Genomic DNA, 17,871 nt, shown 5'->3' with positions numbered 1-17,871 from the left:
GAGATCATGAACTCATACAATCTTTCTGAAAAGATCCTTACCAAAACCCATTTATGATAATATATTCTAAAAACAATCTAACAATCTGACAGTAATTTGGACAAAAGGAGACAGTGGAAATTTTAATACTACGTAATATCCCACAATAGGAGAGTGATTTAGAGGATATTGATAAAAGAGAATGTTTTCCTCCTTGAAAATACCATAATATTAAATAACATGATAAAAAATATTGTGGAGTCTGGCCAGTTTGGAGGTGGACTCTGCAAAACCAAGAGCTAAGGAGGTTATCATCTGCTAAACTGTGAGTCTGGGGCTGGCTTGAGCTAAATGAGATTTTTGTCAAGAAAACAAAACAAAATTATTATTACATTGAGTGATTTGGCTTTTGGTTCCCAGGCCAAAAAAATATATTTATAAATCTTGCTAGAGATGCCTTATAGGAGTGGTTGCTGGCCCTCCAAAGAACCTGAGTTCTGGTATCCATTTTGTGGAGTTCTCAACCAACCATAACTCCAGCGCTAAGAGATCTGACACCCTCCTCTGACCTCCATAGATGCCCACACACGTGTGACATGTACACACAGACACACACACGCGTGCACGCGCACACACAAATAAACATCAAAATCCACTTTTAAAAAGGGATTGCAGATTCACTACAGTATACGTACGCAGGGCGGGAAGAGGAGGTATGGAAACGCCTTTAAGGCATAACAGAAACACATACACACCACATACACCAAGGGTTCCCAGTCAACAAGATGTACAAGAATCCTTGCCACCAACCCCTAAGGACCATGTTGAAGTGATCAGGAGAGCAAAGAAGCACAGAGCCCAAGAAAAGTCAGGGGGTACTGTCTCCTTTCCGGGAACGAACTGAAAATACAGCACTTCTTGTGCTGAGACCCCTGACACTTTCTTCTTCATAGCCAAGAGTCACCGCGCGGTACATAGCAGCTCCCTGTGCAGAAGTGGACACCCACTTGGCTTCTCCAAAACCTGGTGTCTCTACTGCCTCACCCTACCTGGAATGCATGTCCCCTGGGTGACCCATGCCCAGACACATTTATACCACAGGGAAAGAAAGGTATGCCGCTTAAGCAAAATGATTCCTACAGATGCCATGGTATTTCCCTTATTCCCATCTCTTCCCACTCCCAGTATAGTAGCCTCCTTGCTGTCTGTTTTCTATCTGCATTTCCCCAGTACATCCCACAGAGGGCAATGAATGGTCTCTTGAGTTAAAAGTCCATATTCTGTAAGGTGGTTGAGAAAACTACTTGTCTCCAAATTCACCACAGACATCAAAGAGCGAAGCAAAAAGAGTTATCATGGTACTGGAGGGTTACTGTAGAAAAGACACGGTTTGTTACTAAATTCTCTTAAATGACACACGTGCACCGTGGAGTTTTCTTATTTTAAAATCTGGTATTCACACATCTCTAACTTTATAATTTCATAGCAATCCTCTCCAGTTGCAATTCATCCCACGTGATCAGCTCTCTTGAATCCTCTCTGGTGTCTCCAAAACATCAGAAAACTGCCTTGAGAATTACCAAAAAACCAAAGGCAAGAGACACAGGATGTTTTGGACATAGACCAGTTAGGTGCACACGAGTCCCAAACCACACTAACAAGGGTAAATTTTCCAAAGAGAGCTCATCTGTTACCAAAAAAGAGGGACATGTCCTAGGGACAGAGGTCACTGATGTCTCTGTAGAAGCAGTAAGTCTTACTGAAAGGACAAGCAGAGCCAAGATACCCTTAGTCCTCTGACGTCAGCACTGCAGAATCTCAGACTGCCCAGTGACATGGATGTGATTCTTATTCTTAGTTCTGCAAGCCTGTAGGCTAACTTAACTCATGGGAAGCATCTACTTGACACCACAGGCTTGCACTTTTGTAGGTATCCTTTGGGGGGGGCATTAATCCCTAGCTGTTGTGTGCACATATGTCTTAGGGATCCTAATCTTCTCTTCTGGGTTTACTATTAGGAACTTTTGAATCATATCACTTTCTAATGCTACATGGCAGATGAACAGGCTGGTGCAGCCCACCTGGATCTCAGCTAGGTTTCCAACGCCTGCTAGTAGAAATATCCTGCTTACTAATTTCAGAATCTATTCTTCAGCTTCCCCACCTGTCACATGGGAGTAACAAAGGTCCTACTACATCCCTTCTTCAGGTTTTGCAAACAATAAATAAGGTTTTAAAGATTAAAATCTAACAGCTGTCAAGTGTTCTGTTCTGCCAGCGCATTTAAAAAAACAAAACAAACAAACAAAAAACAGAGCCCCACCGTGTCAGCTGGCAACTCTGCCCTCAGTAATGCTGTTTTTGAAAGGTTTAGATCCCATGTCCAGCTATCCAAGGAAACAGACTAATTGGTAAATTATACAGCAGATATAACTGACTATACGTAAATAGTTTGGGCATGATGAAATCATAATTGCAGGCAATTAGAATTAAGCTAATCCCTGTTAGCCCAATTTCTTTCCTCGTTCTTCTTAAAGCTACACTGGTAGCCAAGACAGGAAAACAGCATCCCTCACAAGGACCAAACACACTCTAGATACACTGCATGTTGTCCCAGTTCTCATGAGGACCCTGGAACAATTCAAGCAGGAATAACACCCAGGATACTTGTTGGGCTCTTCATTCCTTCCTTTTTCTGACTAGAAGCAGAAAACCTTCTTTGAGGGGTGTCCTCTGTGCTCTCTGTGTCACAGACAACAGTACTGCCTCTTTCCCAAACAGGGTCGACAGCACACCCGTGGGTCCCCGGGACTTATCCCATGTCCCTCTGATTAAGTGCAAAATAGTCTCTGGCTTCAGGATTTATTTATTCACTTATTATTTATTTCACTATGCATTTATCAGCTATGGCAACCATCTAGGATCACGGAAACTCAACACAAAACTCTTTTTACAACTCAGAGTACAAGGCTAAGAAGTACTCAAGTTCAAAGCTGAGACTGGCATTGATGCTCCTCCCACATCGGCTCCTCCCACATCAGCATATCTCCTTGAGTCCTACCGGGGCACTTCCTGTTTCTAGGACATTTGCCAATCACTGCAATCGTCACACAGATTGATCAAAATCTTTCCTAAGGAGAATTGGCTTGGTGGCTAACAGAGCATGCTGCTCTTCCAGAGGATGGAGAGGACTGGAGTCTGGCTCTTAGCAACAAGGTCTGGTGGCTTATTACTGCCAGGCACACCTCAAGCTTCTCTCTCTCTCTCTCTCTCTCTCTCTCTCTCTCTCTCTCTCTCTCTCTCTCTCTCTCTCAACACACACACACAATTAGAAATACAATTCTTTAAAACATATTTCTAGGCACTGAAACTAAAGATATCAAATGTACTGAAAGGTGATCACTTTGATGCAACTAAGGTTATCATATAAACTGTTTTTTATTTCTACTTCCCCTGCATAGTAACAACACTTTAGGATAATAAGCAATGAGCGTTCTCTTTGGAAATCTTACAGGAGAACATTTCACAGCCAGCAAGCATTTTAACGCTGAAAACATCATGGCACACAACACTGCCATTGTTCTAAGCATCATCTGCAGCACGTCTTGGTTACCCATGCCAGATGATCAGACTACACGACCTCTCCTGCCTCCCAGGGAACAGACGACAGGCTTCCAAGCCTTCAGTCTATTGCTTGGGTCACCTTGACTGTCCTAGTCTAAGACGCAAAATCACTTTTCTGAATGAATTCAATGAGTCACCTTTCTATGATGCTATTTTATTATTTGGGGACAAGTAAGTTTGCCCATACACGCTGTATTTAAGGAAGATCACACTTGGGTGCGGTGTGGTCTCTGTGCAGCAAGTGTGAGGAGCTTCTCTAAAACGGGACACTCTCTGGAGCTGGAAAGGGCTGTGCGTGTTTTCCTGAATCTATTGTCACTGTCCCTACATGCCTGCATCTTAACCTCCTCGTGCGCTGTTTGGGTGAAGCGATACAATCATACCCTGAGCTGTGTGATAGCGTGCAACTGGGACCCCAGCAGACAGAGGCAGGAGAATCAGTGACTTCAAGGTCGGCCTTGATATGTGAGACCTTGTATCAAAGAGAATAAAGACAATGGTAATCACATGAATACCTGAAATATGTCTACATATTCTTACATTTTCTAAAAAGCTCCATGTATACATTAATTGATCTACAAAAAAATAAGAGAAATAACAATGTCAAAAGTCCTTGTCAATGACGGGAAATTAAGTAACTATTATCGTTAATAGAAAACCTTACGACCGTTTCAGGTACCGTGAGGAATTTCTGTGTGAGCTATTTGCCTGGTATCTATCATACGATAGCTTGAATTTGTGGGTTTTCAGATTAGAGGTGGACAGGAAAACATGCACAAGTTTAGAAATGGTTTCAATTATGCTCAAATCCTCTAGAGAAGTAATTACTTCATAAACACACATTAGTATGCCAATATAACCAATCATGTCCAAACACTATAGCATCAAATTGTAATTCTTCAAAAATAATTCCATTATAGCCTTTTAGCTCAATTTCTTCTAGTTGAAGAGCCTTTTCTTGCTACTTTAAGGACTGCTGTTAAGGTATGGGGGAAACACGTGGCTTTTTTTCTTTTTTGTTTCTTGCTGTTTTTGCATATAAACCAAGGTCTCCTGAAATAGAAGACCCTCCTGACTCATCCTCCTGGGATCCTGAGATGAGACCCTGCCCTGCAGATCTTCTAGTGTTTTAGCTTGCTAATAAGTGTATGCTTACTAAGGAATCATCATGTTCTAAGCAAGGCACAACCTACTAAAATAGTCCTGCCCATTTCTACTTTTAAACAGCCTGTTAAAAATACACAGTGGGGCGCCGGGCGGTGGTGGCGCACACCTTTAATCCCAGCACTCGGGAGGCAGAGGCAGGCGGATCTCTGTGAGTTCAAGACCAGGCTGGACCGACAGCCTCCAAAACAATACAGAGAAACCCTGTCTCATAAAAAAAAAAAAATACACAGTGGGAGTACATCACAACAGTGAAATGAAGATGAATGAAACAAAAAGTGGACAAGGAAAACTATCTTGATTTGCAAGAGAGAAATAAGGAAGAGTAAATGTTCTAAAAATCCAATTATCAAGAATAAAAATGAAATAGGAAAGATTCTGAATGGAACTTGTGTGACTACAGATCACATCAAAGTTGTCGTCTAAGCTTTCACTATCATTTAGATCTAAGTATTATCATTTAAAAATACTACTATAGGGGATGTCCCAGTCAGTAAAGCACCTGCCGTGTAAACAGAATGAAAAGGAGCCAGCCATGATGGTTATTCCATCATTAGAGAGAAGCCCTGCCTCATAAGAGTGTGGCAACAGCGCCTAAGGAACCACTCCAAGGTTGTCCTCCAAGGGCATTTACACACAGGCACCTGTATACACACAGGCACTATACATACAGGCACCTGCACCCACAGAGGAACCTGTCTGCACACATGCACCTGTATACACACACACACGTGCACCTGTCTACACATTTGCACCTATATACACACGTGCACCTGTATACTCACATGTACCTGTATACACACAGGCACCAGTATACACACAGGAACCTATCTACACATATGCACCTGTATACACACATGCACCTGTATACACACAGGCACCTGCACCCATAGAGGAACCTGTCTACACACATGCACCTGTATACACACACACATGCACCTGTATACACACATGCACCTGTATACACACAGGCACCTGCACCCATGGAGGAACCTGTCTGCACACATGCACCTGTGTACACACACGTGCACCTGTATATACACATGCACCTATATACACACATGCACCTGTATACACACATGAACCTGTAAACACACAGGCACCTGCACCCACACAGGCACCTGCACCCACACATGCATCTGCACTCACACAGGCACCTGCATACACACACACACCAGTACACACATGCACCTATATACACATGCATTTACACTCACTCATGCATCTGCACCCACACATGCACCTGCACTCAAATGCACCTATATTCATATATGCATCTGAATTCACACATGTACCTGCATACACGTACACCTGAACTCACATGCACCTGCACCCACACATGCACTGTATGCACTTGCACTCACACATGCATCTGCACCCACGCATGCATTTGAGCTCATACATGTACCTGCACACACATTCACCTGAATTCACACATATGCACCCAAAATAATACAACTACATCTAAAATCTGTGTGAAGTGTAGGTTGAAAATACTAGACAAAACATTTTTTCTCACAGTTCTGCTATTAAGGCAAATCCCAATATATGCTGTTCTCGTAATAATTTAACGTTTCACACAATGGAAGGTAGATGCTTGGCAAACATACACAAAGCTGCTCTAACACCTTTACAAAAATGCAAAATAAGCTGTGAAATCCTCCAAAACATAATGGGTGTGCGACAGAAACGCCATCAGGCACCTAAGGTTTACTTTCTGTGTACCCCGACACACTTCGACTCACTTTGTGTCATCATCTCGCTGCTGGCCATCACAAACTGTCTCGTAGCTTCCGCGGTCGCTCCCACAAGCGCCTCTCACCTTGCTTCCCACAGGCAATACCACATGAATCTTTAAGCCTGGCAGGCTCGGAGGTCTGATAGGTCGACCTAGGCATCAAGATCCATCCCAAATTCTTAGAGACAGCATGCGGGACTCTGCTGAACCTTCTATCCACACCCAAAGCATGCAAGCACCAAATCCCTGTATTCCGTACCTCAGACAAAGGCACTCAAACGTACTCTTTAAAGACAAGTCTGAGAAAAATTAGAAAAATTAAAACCAAAGAGGCCAGAGAGACTGCTCAGCACGCAGACTCTCTCGTCCTGTAAACTTGTTACGTGAGTTAAGTCTCCAGAAACTATGTTAAGATAGAAGGAGAGATCTGACACCCCAAAGCTTTTGTTCTCTATCCTACACACACACACACCATGCACATTTATAGTGTAATTCTCTCACTATTTTAAAAGAGTACACTTCAAAATCACAAGCTTACTTCTTGGCATCAGAGTCTGATAAGCCACCTGCCTCCTATAACCACAAGGTTAAACTTGCCACCCTTAGCCATTAGGAGTAATTCTGATTTATACAATACTACTGCTGCAGAATAGCATAAATCTTTCTCTTACCTTTTAGCCTCCAAAGATTCTGCATATAACATATTCTACTAAAAAGCAATACTACTTAAAAAGGAGTGGAACATATATGATCTCATCTGGACATGCTGTGCAGGGAAAGGCTTGCTCCTGAACCTTTTACCTGCCTTTTCATGAACGAATCCCCACTACAAATGGACTTCTTATTTAAAAAATATATATATAGATTTACCATGTTCACAACTGATATCAATTCCGTGAATGTTTGCAATTGTTTTTAATAGATGGTTGTGACTTAAAAATATTGTCAAAGTTGCAATGCACGATTTTAAAAAGTGCAGACCCTGCCCAAAAGGGAAGCCAGCAGGGAAATGCGTGCTCCCTGTCCCTGACTTAGGTAATGCACACACTGCTGCATGTCAGACACTCGGGGGCTGCCTCAGCAACTGCCCTGAACCCAGAAGACACACCGTGCATGCGCCATTAAGGTTCTGAGGCTGCCAGCAACAGTCAGCCCTCTCTTCTGCTTAAACTGAAGATTCCTTCTAAATAATATGTAGTACTGGGAATGAACTTACTATCCATACTAACTGAGCAACCAGATTTTTTAAATTGACTATCTTGAGCTACTTACATGGGTGGGGTATGGCTCAGTGTTTCCAGACTTCAGGCCTAAGTGCATGCATCTTTCTGAGAAAGTGTGCCATGTTCCTGGAATTTCAGAGCTATGGTCTTTTACTCCATTATCAGTCCTCTACCAAGGGACAGCCCTCTTGTTTTCCTTACATTAATTATATATGGAGTCTTCGGGCTGAAATTCTGACAGCGGGAATGTAAACGAGCTAAGCAGAACTATTTTTAATTAAAGAGAATACACGCAAACACATCATTTTTTGAATAGAAATTCCATAAATGCTCAGAATTATTTTTTACTTGGAATGTTTTGTTACTCGAATAAGGATCACGTGCTACTTAAGAAGCACGCCACCTTTGATTATTAATTAATGCTGAAGACGTAGTTCACTTACAGCTCTTTCTGCCAAAGTCATGAGCATCAGAAGATTTGGGGGCGGGAAATCACAGACAACACAAAGTATCTAATGGCAAGATGGAGGAAGCTGAACTTTTGTTTCTGGCAAAAAATACTACCAGATTACCACCAAATTTAAAAGACTATAATCTGTGAAATAAAAAAGTATGTAATTATCGAGGTGACTCCAAAGAAATGAGCTATCTATGTTGCGATCAGAATGATACATGGGGAAGCAAACTAGTTAATAATAATACTGCTCCCACAAAAAGGTAAAAATTCATTTGCAACCTCTGCCTTGGAGATGCCCAAGGGGAATGTTGTGATTATGTTATTAGTAAGTACTGAGTAACAGCATCATGCAGTGTAGGCCTCATTTGGTCTAAGTTAACTGTTTCCTGTGTGACCTGTGCACCTTCTCACAGGACCGTGGGTGAAGGCTCCTCCGGCCCTGTTTAAGACACCATGAGTGCGGGATTGTTTCCACGTACACCTGAACAATAGACACAGGGCGTTCACATCGGGAACACACAGATTTTGTGGAAATCTCAGTCCTTAATTAAATCACAGAAAGAGTTTTTGAAGTAGTAAATAATAAATCACAATGAATCCTCAAACTGGTTGTCAAGGAAACTACTTTGCTTCTGGTGTAATTGCTGTTGCGCCCATTTGCCCTCCCTGACACCAAGCCTCATCAAGCATTCTGGTCATAGACTGAGAAAGGAGTTCTTCTGTTCCTCTCAGGCAATCATGTAACATGCATTGAGCTTGACTGCACAGGGCCATGCGACCATACAAATGCTGAATTCAAGGCCTTGCCTTTTCTGTCTGGAGGCAGTAATTAACTGGAAAGCAGGATATTCCAAGCAGGGCTCAGCTAAGAAACACAACCAAGGTGCCTGGCAGCTCTTAGCAGCTGTGTTTACAGGATGTTTTTACTAATCTAATAATTTATTATCAGTAGACTTATTTGTGAACCTGTAATCCCCGAATGCTTTAAAAGTTAAGTGTCAAAGCTCTTTAGATTTCGCTGAAAACAGACACATGAAGGTTGACAAAGCCGTGTGTGAAACACTAGGAAGAGAGCAAAATTGGTGCCGAACAGATTTTGCCAGCTCAACGTGTTTTTTCCTTTACCACCCCCCCTTTTACTTCTATATAATTATAGTAGTCATCTTTCAGGTAAGAATAATACAAAACAAAGTTCTGAGAGAAACTGGCAGCTCTATGCTATGAATTCCACACATTGCACTCTTTTCTGTTGCTTATGTTTCCTTGACCAGGATGGCCATTGAAGAGACCTGTCTGTGCACAAACGTAATTCTATTGATCTTCAAAAGACTGTATTAGTTCCCTTTGTGCCCTTCATCTGGAACATTTTTAAGTTCAGGCAACTGGCAACATCTCACTGCTTACTAAGAGGAAACAGCAATATAACTTGTATCCAACACACAGACATTGGAAAGTTAAAATCGCCTTCATCAAAACAATGACCTTGACTCAGTGCTTTCATTCTTTGGGACACGGGTACACCAGGCTTCTCTAAAGCTGGTCACCCAAGTGGCAGGTGTGCCACTCATCTGTACAGATGGTAAATAACACTGGAGCCTAAGAGTTTCTTATCACTGCATAAAAACACACGGTGTTTACCTCTTTCCAGTGCATGTTTAGTCTGAGAATATTCTATTTATTTTGTATTCATTTGTTTGTTTGTTTTATGTACATTGATGTTTTGCCTGAATCTCTGTGTAAGGGTGTTGGATACCCTGGAACTGGAGTTCCAGGCAGTTGTGAGCAGCCATGTGAATGCTGGGAATTGAACTCAGGTCCTCTGGAAGGGCAGTCAGTGAGTCATCTCTCCAGCCCCCAATTTTTGTTTGCTACAGGGTAAGTATTTTTCTGCTTTGCATCTATTTATTATGTACTATAATTATCAGTCTACCTATCTATATTTACTCGAGTATCTATGGATAGGATCTTCCTATGTATCCCATGCTAGCCTGGAAACCTGTTATGTAGGCTGATTTTAACTTTACAATCGCCCAGACTCAGATTCTCAAGTACTGTGATTACAGTTGCGAAACATCATCCATGGCTAATTTTTCTATTTCCCATTTAAAAATAAAACTACAGAGCAATAAACTGAAACAGTGTGTAAGAAAAATCTAGTATAATATTAAGAAAGTTTATTTAACGAAACCAAACTCGGTCTGCAGGTAACTCTGTATAGAAAGGGGAAAGACTTTTTAAAACTATTAGTTAACATGGAATGCTTAGCGGTTGGGCTGTGAAGGAAGCAGTTTTTTCTGAAAACAGAAAAATGATTTAACAGTCTAAAGCCTGTGTGATAGAAAGGCTAGCCACTGAAAAGATTTTTGAAACATTTGTGGCAGCTTGTTTTTGTTTTGTCTTTGGTTTCTTTATTTTCCTTGGTGCAAGTGAGTGTATGTGTGTATGCACACCCTTGTGTATTCGTGGATGTGAAATAATTTTCCTCCAAGCCTAGCTCCCTCTCATACAGCCATAAGACTCTCTTTGTCCAGCCATAATGTTGCAGACATCTGCCATTATGCCCAACGTTATAACAATTCTGAACTTCTCTGAATATACTATCCACTTTAGTTTTTAGAAAGCAAAGAAAGCATACATGTTGATTGTCACAGCAGGTACACAGAAGAGACACCGTAATAATTATGAGAAACTAAATAGCTGAAAAACAATAAGACTGAGTTAGGTAGTCCGCCTCATGCAAGTAAAGTGTCTTGTGGTTATCAGAGGAGTGTGCAGGGGCTTACACAGGGGTCCTAACTGCCACTGGGTCATAGGGATCTCATATTTTACATTTCCCGCTGAAGAATCTCCTTCCTGGTTTTATTAGAAATAACTGAACTCACTCGTTCTTTGTAGAATCAGTAACTACACAGCACCTTGAAAGTAACAACAGGAGGAGAGAATTTTTAGTTCTTCAAAATGCTACAGTGAAAATTTGGTTATCTGCACATCAGACTGAAAGGAAATGGATCAAAACATTCCTACTGGCTGGTTCTAACTTAATATGTACACTGAATACTGCTGTCTGGTTTCCTAGACTTAAAAAAAAAACTGCTGAAAAACACTGTAACAGTACTCAATCGTTCGGGATGCATGGCGATCTCTGTTGATGCTCGGACATGAGAAGTAACCACACTGCAGGTACACCACATATGCAGCAAAGTGATATGCCCTATGAAAGCCTTTCCCTCCCAAAGAGACAGAGTCTACCTTAACTTGGGAAGTTAATTATGTGCTTTGGTTTCACAAACCAACTGCTGTTGCCAGCTGCATTCTAAATAGGAGTAAACAGAGACAGTTTGAGCTGTCAACAAAAGACATAATTAAGTAGGAAAGACGCTGTCAATAAAACATGGCCGCATGTAAAACTCTGGGAAGCCAACAGGGCCAACCACATTTGGATTACACAGTAGAGTCAATACATTCTTAACCACTAAATAATAGGGTTCAGTAAAAAACAATGGGGAAGAAGAAAGGTCTTCAAACATGAAAGTGGGAAAACAAGATACTGTACAAGAGAAGATTAAAACAAATTGTTCACTGCCTTCTGGAGCTAGGCTTCCACGGGAGAATAAAGAGGCGCCTAAACAATGTGCATGCCTGTTTGCCCAACTCCACTAATCTCTAGGAGCATCCAAGAGCTCTCTCATCACAGGCAGTAGATATTCGGGGCTTAATTATCGGTTGGAACTGGCTGCGATGAGGAATCTTATAAACTATGAATACGCATTACACATTTTTCACTTGGAAAGACGTCAAGAGAAAAGAAAGCAAGCACCGAACCCTTCCCTAGGGCTCTCCCAACCAGAAGTTTGCAGCAATGTTCACAATGTTTCCAATTGTGTCATTACCCGTATAAGCAGGCCTATTTGGACCCACTGTGAAGAATACATCTTACTTTTTTAACTGTATTTTTTAAAGATACAATTTACTTTAACTGGGAACAACAAAAGAACATGAACTGTGTGTGTGTGTGTGTGTGTGTGTGTGTGTAATGTTTTTATTATAAATAGTACATTTGGCACAGGAAGAAAAAGAAGAACCTTAAGTAAATCTATACCAAGGTGGTGTTTCTTGGTTACAGTGAAAACCTAACTAAACATCACATAATCACATAAATTAGGGAAGAAACAAGTTTGTCATCATTTCTGTATCTTCCCATTTTATACACGCCACACACCACACCACACCACACACACACACACACACACACACACACACACACACACACACACACACGGGGGGTGAGAAGATAGTTATACAATTTTTACCTAAGCTAAAGGCTTTCAATAGGGCATTTCTAAGAAGCAAACAGTTTGTTCACAAGGCTGGCTGAGGAGAGATGGGATAGTTCCATACGGAAAAGCGGGGGTTGCGGGTTGGCACTTTGTAACAAAAGGCTATGCACTCCAAGAAGACAGGAAGAGGTCTTTATCTAAGAAATCTGAGACCTCGAGAACACCAAAAAACTTCAGCTAGTCCCTACCCATACAAGAAACACACAGAGCTATTGAGCGGTGTAGGAACAGGAATTAAAATAAAGACTAATAGGATTGAAGCTGTGAAGAAAACTTCCTCCAAGGAGTGACTTCGGGTGGAGGGCAGAGTCAACAGGCTTCCTCCTTTCCTTGGGGTCCTACTTGTAGCGCAGTGAACACCAGTGATCTGGCTTTAAACAGCCCACACAATAACATAGGGTTAATATGTGAAGTGCTCAAGTATTCATGATTGACTTTGAGGTTTTACCAAGCACTTTTTTCAGTGCTGGATCAGCCAATATTCATGATGGGTTAACATTATGGTCTCATTATTCAATGTGTGACACAAGTACACTGATAGGCAACAAAAATAGGGGACATGCCCAGGTAGCCCGAGGTCCACCTCCACTATGTGAAGATTTAAGATGCCATGGGTGAAGATGGAGAAAAATAAGACATTTTAAAAGTACTTTCTAATAAGACAGTGTCAAGAAAGAACTTCCAGCTGACAATCTCCCATTTTCTGTAGAAAACAGAAGGGACAGTTGGGGGGGGGGGTCCCTGATGCTTAGGAAGGCAGGTGAAGTGTTCCTGTGTGAGAAACAACCCTTTAATTGTGACACAGGATGGGCAGGACAGCACTGCACGGTAGACACTCGGTGACAAGCACATCCCAGAGTCACTCTTAAAGGAAATGGATGGAGATGCAGAAGGACTTCACAGCAGACAATGGAGAAACTAGAACATGCATCATTCCTGCCTCCCGGCTCCACACTGCTGCCGTCTGACCAGGCTGGGCTGCTCCTTTAAACAGTGAGCCAAAGTAACTCCCCCCATGAGTTGCTGGCGTGGGGTTTCCTATTTGTTTTTCCAAGCAATAAGAAAAGAAACTGGCGTGTCCCCAACGCCACACATCTATGTGTTGCATTTCTATGCATTCACTCCTGCTCTGGTTCTGGTCCAGACCAGCAGTTTCTGAGCCGATCTATTATCTAGGCTGCAAGCATTTCAGGAGACTGGGGTGCGAGTTCAAGGGAAGAAGAGTTAGAAGCTTCATGTTTAGCCTTCATTTCTCTGTGAGTCTAATAGAACTCCTTGAGGATATGCCTAAGGTCCTTGGAAATGGTTCAGGGGAAGTGTTCTATCTTCTACAGAAATGTACATATGTTGGAAAGACTTAATAGCTTCTCATCTAAACTAATTCAACAAGAATTCAATAGTACCAAACTATAATTATAATACCTACTAGGTCCCTATTTAAGAAAGAAAGGAAAAACAAAACACAAAAAACAAAACTCAGTGTGTTTAAGGATAGGCCCACAAAGCATATAACCCAGGACTACTGCACATTTCCCACGATGCCACCTACTCTAGCTTTTAGGCTCTTAGCTGGCATTGAGGCATCTTACTGTTATAAAATAATTGAGAAGAACAACCTGGTAATATAAAAGGATACATTACGGCACCTCTCTCTGGGACTATACAATTTTGATTCCTCTTTTGAAGACTAATCAATTGGAAAGTGACCGCTTGCCTTGTGTTAATATTATCACAGCAAAGTAAGAAATAACTTCTTCCCTTGCTGGGAACCATTCAGCGTAAGAATCCCAGGAGCAGAAGGGAACGGGCAAACTGGTGACTACCATGTAAAAGACCATTCTGCCTAGTTACTTCCAACTGTAAAATAAAAAATAATAATAAATTAAATGCATGTCCCATTTAATAGATAAGAAAATCTCCAGAAACTAATTCCTACATTTAAGGAGGAAATACATCAAAAACCAAAAGTACTTATCAATTCTCATGATTTCTTCAGCATCAATTCAGATACTTCCCCAACATATTTTTTGGTTGGTGTTTCTGTAGCTTTGGAGCCTGTCCTGAAATTACTGGCTCCGCAGACCAGGCTGGCCTCGAACACACAGAGACCTGCCTGCCTGCTTCCCACGTGCTGGGATGAAAGGTGTATGCCACCAACGCCAGGCTCCTCAACACACTTTGCAAACATAAAATTTAGACCAGGTATACATGGCAAATTAAATTTCACAGATATAATTTTTAATATTTTGGAAATGTTTTCCAAAACCTCATGCCATACTCAACAAGTCAAGACACTTGTTTGTTTGTGAATAATGTTTTCAATTCCAATCAATTCACAAATGGGAACACACTTTGTTCTACTGACTACTTTGCATCTATAACTGGGGTCTCTCAACAGGAGGAGAAGCTGAGAACTTACAAAGGGCCATCCGAGGAGAGCAGAGAAGAGCATGGCAGGGCGCAGCCTTCTGGAAACCCACGGCTTCTCAACATCTCTCCCAAATTTGGTCAGGTGAAAACAAAACTCCAACTGAATTGTAGCACCACTCTAAACACTAAAAACTCTGTTTTCCAATGAAACCACATGATATTTTACTACCAAAAGCAAATGGAAGATTAAGATTTTGTAGGATATTATTTTTGCTCGTCTTAAGTATATATGTGTACGTACACACACACAAGATGAAAAGGTATTTTTCTTTCTTTCAATCAAGATCAAAGCGCTGGTGTCAAGCCTAACTTATGATTAACATACCTGGCAAACATTTTTAATGATTTTAAATTGCTATTAGGCAAATAAGCCCCACTCAATAACTTCTAAAGACAATATACCTATATAGCTAACTATAAATGCTTGGAGCGAAAATAGGTAAATAAATAATTAATAAATAACTAGGCTCTGGCTCACTTCTCCAAAATACCAGCTGCCCTCACCTTCCCTTCCCCTCTCCCAAGGTTTTTTTCCTTTTTTTTTCTTTTCTAAACTATCTAAGGGTCTTAAAGAAAGTGAACCAAAAGATCAAAGTACTGCCTCACACTTGCAAGTTTATGTGGCTCTAAAAATAGATATGACATATGAGAGATCGTTAATTTACCTCTAGTCAACCGAGGCCATAGTGGAATTCATGTCACTTGTAGAATATCTGCTATGTGTACTGCTCCAATTAGTCAGATTTTCAAGGAAATACTAAAAGTGGGTGTTATTAGGGAAAAGGACAGCAGTTGTTCCTCTGTCTGTCCTAACACAAACCCCATTTGCCTTTGGTCTGACAGTAGCCAACAGCTGATAGAAAATGAGCCACCTTCCCTGGGGTGACTCCCATTATTCCACACCTGCTTGACAAGGTCACTTGCTGCAGGCATTTGTGGGGAAAAGAGCATGTGGCCTGCAGAGAGCAAAGAGTCTAAGCCACAGACAACCCACATATTTATATTTTAGTAGGATGCGGGGGGGGAGAACTGTCTGCTCATTGGACAAATAGGCACGTTACCTTTAACAATTTCAGAAAGTGAAAATTCTGCGCACACGCACAATTTCCCCATAGTCCTCCTTCCTTTGAATTCACATAGCAACAACATAAAACAGCGAGTCACAAGATAAGACAGGAAAGCAGAAGCTGCTGAACAACAGGCCGTGGCCCTTCAATGCCTTTTAAGGAGAGAGCCCCTGTGTAGCTCAGAAGCCGGGGAAACTGACTGGTGCTGCGGTAGAGGCACAGCCATCCCTGCACTTTAAGTCTCATCAGGAATCTTATTTGTAACTAATTCCGTTAGAAGGAAGATGCAGAAGACTCCAATGTCAAAAATCCCGTAATTCAATTCTGTGTTGATTTTACCTTTGAAAGAAACTGGTGTGAACTTTGTAAGAACGTTTTACCCATAACTCAACAAAGGTCTATCAGGGGAAACTTGACTCTATGAAGCTAGGCTCACCTTGAATTTTCCAATTCACTTACGTTCTCTGAAAGGGCTACATGCATGACAATCTCAACCAGTGAAGCTCTCTCTTTCCTTACGTACAGTGAGAATGGAGTGACCGGTTTTCCACGCAAAGCGATGGACAGAAGGCAACAGGAATCATGTTTGGGGTTTTCAAAGACGAAGCATGAATAACAGAGCTATGACTCTTTGACACACAGCCTTAGGACAATCTACCCTTAGTCACCTGGAAATCTGGAGTTTAACAGTTATTGACATGACAGAGAATATAAAGTGATTTGTGCATTTTCCTCCTAACCTTGATACACGGTCAGCAGAAGGAATATGACTCAACAGTAAATTTTAATGCTTGATTCATGAATCACTAAAATAGAGCATTATTTTCCGTAACGTTGGGGTTCAGAGGTCTTCACCATTAAGAATTTGGTGTGTCCAAATGGAAAGAGGAAGACAGGTGATAATTATCTCATTTGACCTCAACCTCTATTCAAATATTAGAGTTATAGTCAGTCACAGAATGTGCAGGCCAACTTCCCACAAACCAAATACTTAATGAGATTTACCAGCTCCTCCTCTAGTGTGAAAGAAATTCCAATTCTAAAACTATTTCGGGGTAGCGGCTGGGTGAGCATCAGTGTCCTTGGAAGGACCTCACCACTGACTCAAAATTTCACCCATACATTCACACCTACTACTTAACATTATCCGATGTTAGCAAATAGTTATATAATAAAATAAGAGGATGCCCCGGTTAATCCTGGATGACAGGCAGCTATCAATCAACAGATTCCAAACCCCTAGTGGTTCCCTGACTGGAGCTCACTAAGGACAGAATGCCAGCTTTGTTTCTATTCAGAGGCAGCCAATCACCAGGACTCATTTACATCTCTCCATTTTTCCTAACAGCATGTTAACAGCAGGTGGTCCACCCATACCATCTTTGAAATAGGTAGGTGGCTCAAAATGCCTTCACGTTGCAGTCACAAGCTTGAGTTAAAAATAAACTGGCACTTCCGTGTCACCATTTTCCCTACAAGATGGCGACACGGGATAAACATAGCGCTTACTCGCTCTTGTCTTAAACTGCAGGCTGCACAGCTGCCTGGCTGCAGAGAGCTGCCCTCCTTTTTAATGCCCTATGTTCTCTAAAGGGCCGACCATCTCACAGTATTACAGTCAAGACACGAGCAAGTGATTTCAAGTGTTTCTGGTGTTCTTCTTAACCTCATTTTTGCTTACAACAAACTGATCACAGTAACACTGAGACACATCACAAGAGGAATTATTCTGACTGGCGTTACCCTATGGCAAGCAGATAAAACAGACACGCGTGAAAATACCCATGGTCCTATTGACAATGATACAAACTTCATGGTACAAAATAAAAGACTTGCTTAAATTATGTGCCTC

At 41.5% G+C, this 17,871-nt stretch overlaps 1 protein-coding gene across 3 annotated transcripts in view; it reads right to left on the bottom strand.

The window, feature by feature from the left end:
* Positions 1–17,871, bottom strand: part of Adgrl2 (adhesion G protein-coupled receptor L2) — a 616,339-nt gene that overhangs the window by 87,507 nt on the left and 510,961 nt on the right. The window lies entirely within an intron of this gene.

This window comes from Mesocricetus auratus, unplaced genomic scaffold (genome assembly GCF_017639785.1).
Source record: "Mesocricetus auratus isolate SY011 unplaced genomic scaffold, BCM_Maur_2.0 Super-Scaffold_100009, whole genome shotgun sequence".
NCBI lineage: Eukaryota > Metazoa > Chordata > Mammalia > Rodentia > Cricetidae > Mesocricetus > Mesocricetus auratus.
This window is presented reverse-complemented; position numbering and strand designations above follow the sequence as displayed.